Source organism: Eptatretus burgeri, chromosome 9 (genome assembly GCF_056783735.1).
Source record: "Eptatretus burgeri isolate ZD-2024b chromosome 9, Ebu_testis_v1, whole genome shotgun sequence".
NCBI classification, from domain to species: domain Eukaryota; kingdom Metazoa; phylum Chordata; class Myxini; order Myxiniformes; family Myxinidae; genus Eptatretus; species Eptatretus burgeri.
The window spans coordinates 79,191,406-79,203,144 of NC_140969.1; the positions used below are offsets into that span (position 1 = coordinate 79,191,406).

The following is an 11,739-nucleotide window of genomic DNA, read 5'->3' on the forward strand; positions in this document are numbered from 1 at the left end:
TTTTATTATATTGTAAGTGATTCTTCACCATTGAGAAATAGGGCCAAAACGATATACAACATCATATTTCAAAATGTTGATGACAGATTTAGATGAAACTTGGTGGACAGGTTGGGTATGTGATAAGAATGAATTTATTCAATTTTAGTGAAGATCTGAATCTGGTGTTCCAACATGTTTTCATGAAAATAAATTTGCTCCACAATAGTGTGTATGGGGACATATTCCTCTTCTCATGGCAAGCTTCTAGTTTCTTTGTTCCTTTTTGGCTTCTACTAAGTCTTGTGCTTTGCTTAGAACCCTTGTTTGAGTAGTATCCTGATTCCTTTTCCCTGGAGTGTCATCTGTTTCTTCTGGGTCAGCTTCTGAAAGGCTCTGACCACTAGGTGTCAGCCGAAGTAACATGAACAGACTGTCTGGAACACAGGATATATTTTCATCTTTATTGATACTGAATGCTTTGTACACAGGTTGTTTCAAAATATCTGCCCTCAGCCTCAATTCTAGGTGTAGCATTTCCAGAAATTCATCAGGGGCTTCATATTTGGGCATCATTGAAAGTTATTGGTCCTCAGATAGTGGGACTGAGAGAGGCTTGTATCCAACCTCAACTGGTACAGGCAATGTCTGTCACTCTTGCAGTGTGATTAATTCATATACATTGCATATGTGTGGTTGCAACTTTTCTTTCAAGGTATGTCTTCTAATGGCACAGGATATAGGTAGTTCTATGTTGGTTCTATCAGCCGAGTTGCAATACCTTGTCCATACCTCCAACAGCTGTAGAACACGTGCCTTGATTGCTGCTTCTTTTAGCTCATCAATAAGCCATTATATGGCCATATCTGTTTTTGTTGATTTGTTTTTGGTTTTAGAAATGTTCCGAAGAAATTTCATGTAGCATGAGGTATGATATTTGCCCTCGGTGGCCATCAGATTGTTTGCACCTGCAAGATGTACCGAGAGTACTTTGTCAGTCATTTTTGTCATCGGGACAGAGCATAGATTACATTTAGCAGGTGCTTCCTGCAATACATGCAGGCATCCCAATTGACAGCCACTGTTGAACTTCATAGTGAAGAAGGTTTACATGTACTTGAACCAGCATCCTGTTCCCTATCACTCGGCGTATCTTCTTGATGGAGCACTTGCAGCCTTGATATATGGTGCTTGCTTGTAAAAGATGCATAGCAATGCTGATGCCATAATACTTGTTCCCTCTCATCAAAGATGGAGAGCGCTATGACCTGTTCAATCCCAACTCGGTTTTGAGGAGCTCCACATTTGGCTTGAGTATGTGCAGCTTGTTTTAGTGTAGAGAGTCCTTGTTCACTGCCATTTAATATTTTATCTTTCTTTGTGTCTTGACATAAAATGCAATATTGAAATTCAGTGGATCTTTCTCTCTTGAGGCTACATGCAGATTCCATGATCATATGGTGTTGACTACATTCTTCATATTTTGTCTTCATCCTGAAACATAAATAGAAAAAGACTACTCGGTTATCTGGTCATGCTTTCAATGATTGTCATTCCTCATACTTAGGCTCATTTCTTGAGTCCATGTCAATAACTTACATGCATACATGCAGATCTATTTGAAAAATATTCACCTACGTTTGCGAAAAGAAACCTTAACTATTGATATGGAGTCGGGTATTTCACAAAGGAGCAGAGCCGGATGAAAACATCATGATTTCATGAACTGTGGTCTAATATATCTAACATGTGCAGAAAACATTTTCCTCCTTAACCAATTATTTTTTTGAGCTCAGAAAAGGATTTGTTGACCTCAAAAACCTATGGATCAACACCAAGAACAGCTTTCTATGGTTCCTCGAAGCAAAGACATGGACAATAGAAAATTGACGGTGGCCATCTTGGATTTTTAACCTCCGCTATCGAAGATGGACGGAGGTTACTGTTTTCACCCCTGTCTGTTTGTTTGTTTGTTTGTGAACAGTATTACGGAAAAACTCCTGGACGGATTTTGACGAAACTTGGTGGGGGGATAAGGTGTGGTCCAAGGATCATGCCATTAAATTTTGGACTTGGTTCAAAGTCCAATATGGCCGCTATGGCGGCCATTTTGAAGAAATATTTGAATTTTTTTTTTTGCATTTCTACATGTTTTAAGTGATTTCCAACCAAAAAAAAAAAATTGTTAGAGAAAAAAAAAATAAGTTTGCAACTTTTTTTCAAAAAAAATTTCGATTTTATTTGAAAAATATTTGAATTTTTATTTTTTTTGCATTTTTACATGTTTTAAGTGATTTCCACCCCCCCCCCCAAAAAAAAATTTGTTCGAGAAAAAAAAAATTTGCACCTTTTTTTTCAAAAAAAATTCGATTTTTTTTTTTGGGCATTTCTACATGCGCGTCGACCTAGTTTCGTTTATTCAATCGTGGTTCAGTAGAGTTTGAGCCTGGTGTTGGCGTAGTGGTAAGGGTATCGGCTTGGGATCCAAAAGGTCCTGAGTTCAAGCCCTATTGGCTGCTTGAATTAATATACACCAGGAGGTTGACTCAGCCTGTCATCCTTCCGAGGTCGGTGAAGTGAGTACCAGTGTACTGGGCCCGGTGTATGCCCCGGTTAGAATAGGTGTACCATATCCCTGTGTCATAAAAGGCGACCAGGGTTGCGTCAGGAAGGGCATCCGGCGTAAAACCTGTGCCAAATCATTATGCGGATCATAACGTGTGATCCGCTGTCGCGACCCCTAACGGGAGCAGCCGAAAGAAGAAGAAGGTTCAGTAGAGTTTGATCCGTTTTGACCTACAATGAATAGGATATCAGGTTCACTTAAGTGACCCAGCAGTATTGGTGGTGGAGGTTTTGCACTCTACCGAGTGCTCCCCCTCTAGTTACCTTTTAAAATGTTTTGTTCACACCTAAAAAAAATACGTAAAACACACATTATTTGTCTTCTCCATATTCTCATAATAAAGCTTTATTTAAAAATTATTACAAAAGCTCAAATTAGAAATAAATTTCAGGTCAATTGGATGAAAATTGACATTTTTCACCTTTTGACTAAATTACTAATTTGTCATCTCCATATTCTCATAAAGCTTTGTTGAAAATTTGATAACAAAAGCTCAAATAGTAAAGAAAAAAGTTATGGCCTCGACAGACACACACAAACACACACACACAAACACACACAAACACACACAAACACACACAAACACACACAAACACACACACACACACACACACACACACACACACACACACACACACACACACACACACACACACACACACACACACACGGTTGCAAAATCCCATCTCCCATTGCATGGGGGACGGGCTAATTAATTAGTGCAGGTACAGCGAGAATGGCACTCTGTTGAATGCATACCCCCAAAATACCTCCCAATGGTGAAGAATCACTCACTAAATTATTGTATCCAGATCCACATCTGGATCTTCACCAAAATGTTCACAATTCCTCCTTGCCATACACTCAACCTGTCCACTAAGTTTTGTTCGAATTTGTCTTACATTTTGATATATCCTGCTCACAAACACAGAAAAAAAAATTCGATCTGGATGAAGGTCTTCACCAAAATTTCACCAATTTGTCCTTGGCAGACACCCAACCTGTCCACTAAGTTTCATTTGAATCCGTCTGCAACTTTTTGAGATATCGTGCTATATATAGTTTTTGGCCCTTTCTCTCAGTGGTGAAGAATCACTTAAAATTACCATATCTGAATCCAGATACTGATCTTCACCAAAGTTGAATAAATTCTTCTGTGTCAAACACCCAACATGTCGACCAAGTTTCGTCCAAATCCTCCACAACTTTTTGAGATATCATGCTATATGTCATTTTTGGCCCTATCTCTCAATGGTGAAGAATCACTTTAAAAAAATTAGTATCCGTATCCTTATCCAGATCTTCACAAAAATCTCATTAATTCATCAATTCAAAATCACACTTCAGATTTCCTTCTGTGCATATAAACTAAGTATCATTATGATACTTTAAGAAGTTTTGTTCCTGACCATTAAAGCTAAGGATCGTCACAGTTCTATGTCTAAATAATAGGTCAAGGTAATAAATTAACACCATCTGGACCTACTTCATATCATAATGTATGTACCACCAAATTTTGAAATTCCACCTTGAAACTGTTTCATACTGCGGACAACAGATTTTCCTCAAAAGTCAAGATTCAAAATAAAAGGACAATGTCAAAATAAAGAAGTTCCATTCAACTCCAAGTCATCTATGAAGTAAATTTTGTGTCTGTTGCATCAACCTTTTTCATTCTACGCATGACAAAATATTCCGTAAAGGTGATGTAGGTCAACCATCAAAGTTCAAAGTCAAAATTGAAGAAGAATATGAGCAACGTTAGGCCATTATCTATTTCCCAAGTTTTACAATTGTAGCCTTGACCGTTTTGACATGACAGATGACAAAAATATTTATTAAAATAACTTACATCAAGGTCAAAAACAAAAGTTGAAAGGAAAAAAACATGAAGAACATTTCAATCAAACTTCAGAATATTTCTGTCCATATACCAAGTTGTAGAATAGCAGCATCAACCATTTTCACACAATATGGATGACACAAAGTTCCCTAAAGATCAGAATGAGTCACCCATTATAGGCCAAGACCATGAATGAAAACCGTTATAGTTAAGGAATTTTAGCAAATTGTATTGACCATCTGTGAAAAAATTGCTTACCAAAAAATTTCTTCACTAACCTATTCATCTCGGTGTCTACTAACACCTATCAATTAGTGCAAACCCAAATCCTTGTGAAAATTCTGGGGAGGCAATCAAAGTTCGGGTGCTCAGAGGGCCTGCGCGAAAAAATCGGAAAAATTAACTTTTGCCAATATTGACTTGTGGGATGTCTAACTAGGGGTTTTTTGGGGTGCTGAATTGATTCCAACCATTAGATTTGTGAAAAAAAACACTCCTTGATCATATAAAATGTATTTCATTGACATTTTTAACAGAACTGTGCTCAATGGAAATGTTGCTTCATCACCTTTTACAACCTTATTCATCAAACTCCCCAGTATCTTCCTCACTGCTCTTGTCATCCAGATGGTTTATGTTCAGGCAACAGTTACCATGACAGATGCCGCAAGCAGAAATACACTTGACTCCTTGCTTTTTACAGTAGCACCTGAGTGAGCTGCAGTCCCCCACACAGTTGCAGCTGGCAAACGTCAGGATGTAGTCTGGTGCAATGGGGTCTGTAGAAGGGACTGGTGCATATCCTTGCTCAGTGAGTTGCCATCCATAGTCCCGGGCATCCAACAATGGACTTTGCAGCATTAGCCAGTCTCTAGTCTGGAGGTAAGCTCGGAGAGAGTGCTGTGCTGCAGAGCCTGTTGTCGGGGGGAGTTTCTCAGGTTTTATGCTCCCAGTAGCAGCTCACTTGCTGAAGATGTCGAATCTCAAGTCTTCCAAGTCTTTGGAGGATTTCCCATGGAACATGAGCATGAAAAGATCACAGCGTACTTTAATGATATCACCATTCTCAGCTCGGATGTCCATAAACACGTCCATTGCCCTCTCTGCTTCATCAGTCTTGCAGAGCTTGCTTAGCAAAGTTGGTTTGATAAACCCAAAAATTGCAGACTCTGGATTGCAGCCAGAGAAGCTGTGCAAGAAGATAAGATACCTCCAGTATATCTCTGGGAGGGCCTCCCGGATCTTTCCGACATCATAAGATGTTCCTTTGGCTGTCGTGAGGAAGATCGGATGGTCTGCAACATGATGAATCAGCATAACCAGGATGTCTGTGTCCTCAGCCCTCACCTCGACAGTGGACTCTCTTGCCTCATCTAGAGCTGCGCGGATGATGGAGGTGTCGGCATCATCGGAGCATTGCTGTACACTGATTCCATTCCTACTAAATGTCTCAGCAAGGAGCAGAACGAGCTGGGCTTTGTTGTTCTTGTTATCGAGGAACTTTTCTCTTGCAATGACTTTTCTCTTCCAGTCCTCATTTAGTTTCCCGATCAACGCCTCATCGCCCACAAGCTCAGAATGTTATAAGATCCGTGGGTGGCCTTTATTGGAGACTTTTGAGAGCGTATGCTTTTCGATCCCGGAACCACCACAGATGAAACAACTCAAGCCAGGTTCAGTCACATCCTTGTCCATACTGTCCTAAAAAATAAGACATTTTTTGTAAACAACAGACAGGACATGAAATTTTGACACAAAACAGACAGAACACACATACAGTGATGTGTTTTAACATTAATAGGTCCACTCTACGTTGAGTATATTCAACTTCCATTGAGTCCGGTACACAATAATTTTATAGCTAAAAGCTATTAGCTAACATCAGCTAACACAGAGAATTCTACTGAGCATGAGCACAAGTATAACCAACAATATAGCAGTGGTTTCAAAAATGTATGCTGGTTTCAGCACAATTTGAACAATCTGAATCAATTGAGCCAAATTACCCCAAAACACAGTCTGAGATATCTAAAAATGTATCATATCAATATTTTACGGCCAGGGATTCATTTTTCTTCAAATCTAATGGTTGGAATCAATTCAGCACCCCAAAAAACCGCTAGTTAGACATCCCACAAGTCAATATTGGCAAAAGTTAATTTTTCCGATTTTTTTCGCGCAGGCCCTCTGAGCACCCGAACTTTGATTGGCTCCCCAGAATTTTCACAAGGATTTGGGTTTGCATTAATTGATAGGTGTTAGTAGACACCTAGATGAATATGTTAGTGAAGAAATTTTTCGTAAGCAATTTTTTCACAGATGGTCAATACAATTTGCTAAAATTCCCTAACTATTAGGAACAATGGCAGATTATTATCTATCTATCGAGCAAATTTGCAAATACCAGCATCAGTAGTGAAATGGTTAGCATTTCTTTTTCTGAGTTTGGAAGGTCAGCAGTTAGAACTGTGTCTGTGAGTCATACCCAGGAATTAAAATGATATGTGCTTCTTCCTTGCTTGATGCTCAGCATTTAAAAAGGACAAAGCATAGACAAAGAAACATAAGTTGTTAATATAGCACATGCTTTGATGGGCCTAATGGCCTTTTACTGTGTTCCTTGTGAGGGAACTCCCATTATATTTGTTTTTTTAAACTGCAGCATTAACCATTTTCATGCTTTGTAAGACACAAAGTTACTAAAAGGTAAAATATTGAAGTTCATGGTCATAAAAGGAAAAATAGAAACACTGCACCTGCAGCTTATCTGGGCCTTATCCTCATGTTGTAACCCAAATTTGGTTGATTTCTGACGTGTGTCTGGTGAGGAAGATTTTTGAAGGAATTTAAGTGATTTTCCAAAAAATTTACTGTCCGCCATTTTGACACACTTCCGGTCATGTGATCAGCATGACCTCTGCAATTTAACATCATGACCCTGTCCTAATGTTGTAACCCAAATTTGGTAGCATTCTCACTGGTGGTTCTGGAGAAGAAGAAGATTTTTGATGGAATTTCCATTATTTTCCCAAAAATTGACTGTCGGCCATTTTGACACACTTCTCGTCACGTGATCGGAATGATTGGCAATTTAACATCCTTACCCCGGCATAATGTTGGAACCCGAATTTGGTATCATTCTTACTGGTGGGTCTGGAAAAGAAGATTTTAAAAGAAATGTATGTCAGCCATTTTGACCTAATTAAAGTGATGTGACCAGAAGGAGCTTTGTAATTCCTATAACCAATCAGGAGTGGAGCGTTGCTGCAAAATTTCAGCCAGATTGGCCTAGCAGTTTGGCCAGAGAAGTCGAAAAAGGAGACAGATGACCGGATGGTGCACGATGACATGTAAATTCCAGAAAAGCTAAAAATCGTGCTTTGTTATCTGGCTGCTCTCTGGATGCTGAGATAAGAATTAGATAGGAAGCTCAAGGGAGGAAAAGCCACCATGAAGTTTACTCCTTGTCACATCCACCCCTCCCCGATATCCAAACTGCTGTGAACAGAAATCAAAGATTTTGGACTTTTGTTAAAACAGAGGACAGAAGTAGGGGTGAAGAAGGATTGAAGAGAGCAGGGAGGAAGGGGAGCAGAGGGCATCAATGGATACAAAAAGTAGCAGCTATCTCCATACCTATCTATCTTAACAATCTACAACCTCAGTAGATCACAGCAATGTGATCCAGCTGGTTTGAGTTATTGGGTCCTTGGTGAAAAGAGCTCAGAGGTAGGTGAGGAACTGCTTTCACTTGGCTATGTCTGCAATCACATGCAACTTTTCTGTCACAAGTATCTTCTTTGAGAGCAGAGCACAGTTTGTGTGTGGTGTCTTCCCCTGTGTTGATTAAAATGCCACTAGTCTAAAAGCCAAGCATGCATGGAAGCTGACCAGTGTGTGCTTTAGAGTATGCTCCTGTTGTACTAGCAGTATTTCCCATCGTCATTGAGACTGAAATCCTACCCAGATTCCATAAAAGGAAAGACAAAGACACTTGCAAAGCCACGCCAAAAATATGATCAATGAGAAGGGTCACTCTTACATGTCATCTTTGTGTGAAATGTTAATGTATTTCCATTTGCTCAAAGAATGAATGCTTGAACCAATGTTCAAGGGACTTGTACTCAGTACGGGATGTACATCATATGTGATAAAATGAAGAACCAGAACAATGTGGGAAAAGAATACTTATAAATTTTTGTGCATAATTCTTAATAGATTAATTGATTTTTGCAATTCTGGAATTATTTTTGACTTGTGAACAGTTGACATCCCAAAGTTGAGTGGTCAAATTTTGGAAAGTAAAATTGGTTATCTAACTGCTTGGGGATAAAACGGCTCAGTTCATTCTCAAGGTATCATACATAAAGGGTCATTTGCACCGACGGGTGATAGTTTGTGACAGCAATAAAAGTCAATTGGACATGTTCCCAAACAGATGGCACCAAGGTGCTACCACATAAATGAGACAAGTGTGTATGTGGAGCAGAGGAATACTTTGGTGAAATTGCATAAATGTTCCTTTACACCTTGATTTTCTAAAATAAAATGCCCTTGTTAACCTTGAACTGCTCTTGTGTAGGAAGAAAACAAAAAGAAAACAGAGGATTGCATGTAAAGTTTACTGGATAATACACAGATATATTCATTTGTCTTTGTCATATTTTGGATAATACAAAAAATTTACCTTGTTTACTGGATGAAATAACATGACACAAGTAAAGAGGTTTTCATTTTAAATATGTGGAGACCCAACCGTTTCACTGTATGTGTGTATGTATGTATGTATGTATATATATATATATATATATATATATATATATATATATATATATATATATATATATATATTTCTACATATATATATATTATTGTTACACTTAAGCACCCCCATTAACTCCCCCACCCCAAGCTCACCTACTACCAAATTTCCAGTTTTTCCTACCTGAGAGTTTACTTCTGTATCCATCTTGTCCATCCATCTTGGATCTTTCCTCACTCCACTTTCCACCCTACTTCGTCAATTTGTTCAAGTCTCCATCTATTTCATCCTTCAACCCTGCGGTTGGTGTTGATTTTTTTCTGTTGCATCCTGATCCTTTCATTGCTGTGGCTCTTCGACAAGCCTCGACTTTGTATACAAAAAAGTGATCATTTTCTTTTTGTGTTGATGTGTTTTCAGCAAAGTACATCTCAAAAATAGAATCACCATTTATAACTACTAATATAAATTTCACTCTTTAAATAAATGAATAAAGGCTTTCTGGAGAAGTAAGAACAAAAATATTGTGACTTTTTCTTAAAAAAAAAAAAAAATCTTAAAAATGACATTTTAGCATTTTAAATGAAATTTTTTGTTAAACAAGTAAATGAAATTAATGTTTCCAGTAACAGAATATTTGTGCAGCTCAAACATGTGTGACTGTACATGTGAAATGTCCTTGAGAAACTCTTTTGGCTCTCTAATTAATTTCCTGATTATACTGCTGAATATCCTTTTTCATTCATAGATTTATGCAAAGAAAATGCTCGCCTCTGTCCCAAAAATAATAATCCCAATCGAAACTGATTTTCCCCTTGTGAGACAGAAATTGCTGTAAATTGATCTTCATTGTTTCTGATGAAAGATTAATGAGCTGCTACCAGAAATCGTAATAATTCCCTGTTCTTTGGTTATTTTGGAAAAAAAAATCTTCAAATGAGTGCATACTGGGCTTGTGCATTGGTTTCTTTGAAACCAAATAACTTATGGAAAAATAATTGATAATTTGTCCCTTTGTTTCAGGTGACATCTCAACCAATTGAACGTTGTGACTTTTTATTCTGATATAATATGAATTAAACCACAAGTAATTTACTTTAAGTAGTGTATAAGATCAAAAACCTGAAAATACCTCTGACTCACATTAACAGTTTTAAGTATAAATTTGTTTTGTTGAATGAGACAAAAATGATCGACACTCAAACTTACTTTTTTGCAATACAACATACCCACTGCATTCAGCTGTCACAATAATAAAGGTCATATATGTGTATGTATATATATATATATATATATATATATATATATATATATATATATATATATAGATATATACATACATATACATATATATAATCGTGACCTGTGGTGTCTGTGCGTTTGTCTTTCCGTCAATCTATCTATCTGCCATTTAAGGTGGCTACCTCTCCTGCTTCATTTTAAAAGCTGCACATGCAGGCAAAGCTCAATATTCACTTTTTATTGTCCCTTCCCGTAATCTTTAAAATCAACATGAACAAGATCTGGATTAAAGTAGATTTAATGCATTTCTTCATGGAGTAAAACACAATTTAAAAGAGATATATCTTGCCTTCGTTTAGACAAATTCAACCTCCACCGGTCGATGTTGCACCCCCAATTTGTGGTGGGCAATATACGTAGCTCAGTATAAATATAAGTACAAGTAACTCACTGTGGATGGGAGCTTTTGTTTGTAATAATATATTATAATAAAATAATGGTTAAAATTAAAAAGACAAATGAGCTTTTCTGTTAATGATGCACCATTTCCCTGCTGAGCTTTGGTGACCTATATCGGAAGATATAATCATTATCTTATTAATTCCATCATGCTGGTGATAAGTTGCATCAGTTGCAACAGAGCTATCAATTACGATATAAATTTGTGAAAGAGGTGATAAACTAATAAAATGCTCAAAATAAGTTTTGGAAAGTAAAATTGGTTAGTTGTAAATTAGTTGTAAATAACACTTCACTTCATTATTGTGACAGAGGTCAGGGCTGGTGGAAGAGTAATAGAGAGCACATACTGCAACATCAATGGCAGAAAAATAACATGCAGACAAGGGGGAAGAAGAAAGTCATGAAGAATTTCTGCGTTTTTGAAATGGCTCGAGGAACAAAAGAAAAAGCGGTTTTGTGGAAATTGCATTGAAAAATAACTTAATGTGGAACACACTTTTCAAAAAGAAAATAAGTGAGGAAACGAATATGGATTAGTCTAAATGGAGCAACTGAAATATAGATACATTTTTTGAAATGGAAGACCAAGAAGGAACCCGAAGAAGTAAAGAGTAAAGATGGAGTCATCAGGAGGAACCTGGATAGGATTCAGGTTTCAGCCGCTACGCCACATCCCTCAAACCCATCCAGGTGCAACCAAGTGAGCCTTACAGAAAAATTTCTGCAAGAATTCACTTCTTCGAGATATAAAACAAAAGAGAGTAATGGAGAGGAAAAGAGATGAAAGAGAAGAAAAAGCAAGAATTAGAATGAATAAAGGGAATT

General features: G+C 37.5%; 1 long non-coding RNA gene across 6 annotated transcripts in view; it reads right to left on the reverse strand.

Annotated features, from left to right (window-relative positions):
* Positions 1-429: 429 nt before the first annotated feature.
* The window catches only part of LOC147020417 (uncharacterized), a 149,807-nt gene continuing 138,497 nt past the window's right edge, over positions 430-11,739 (reverse strand). For all 6 annotated transcript variants that reach the window (XR_015061823.1, XR_015061820.1, XR_015061821.1 and 3 more), the window contains exon 3: positions 430-1,473. This is a non-coding gene — a long non-coding RNA (uncharacterized LOC147020417). The remainder of the gene's footprint in view (positions 1,474-11,739) is intronic.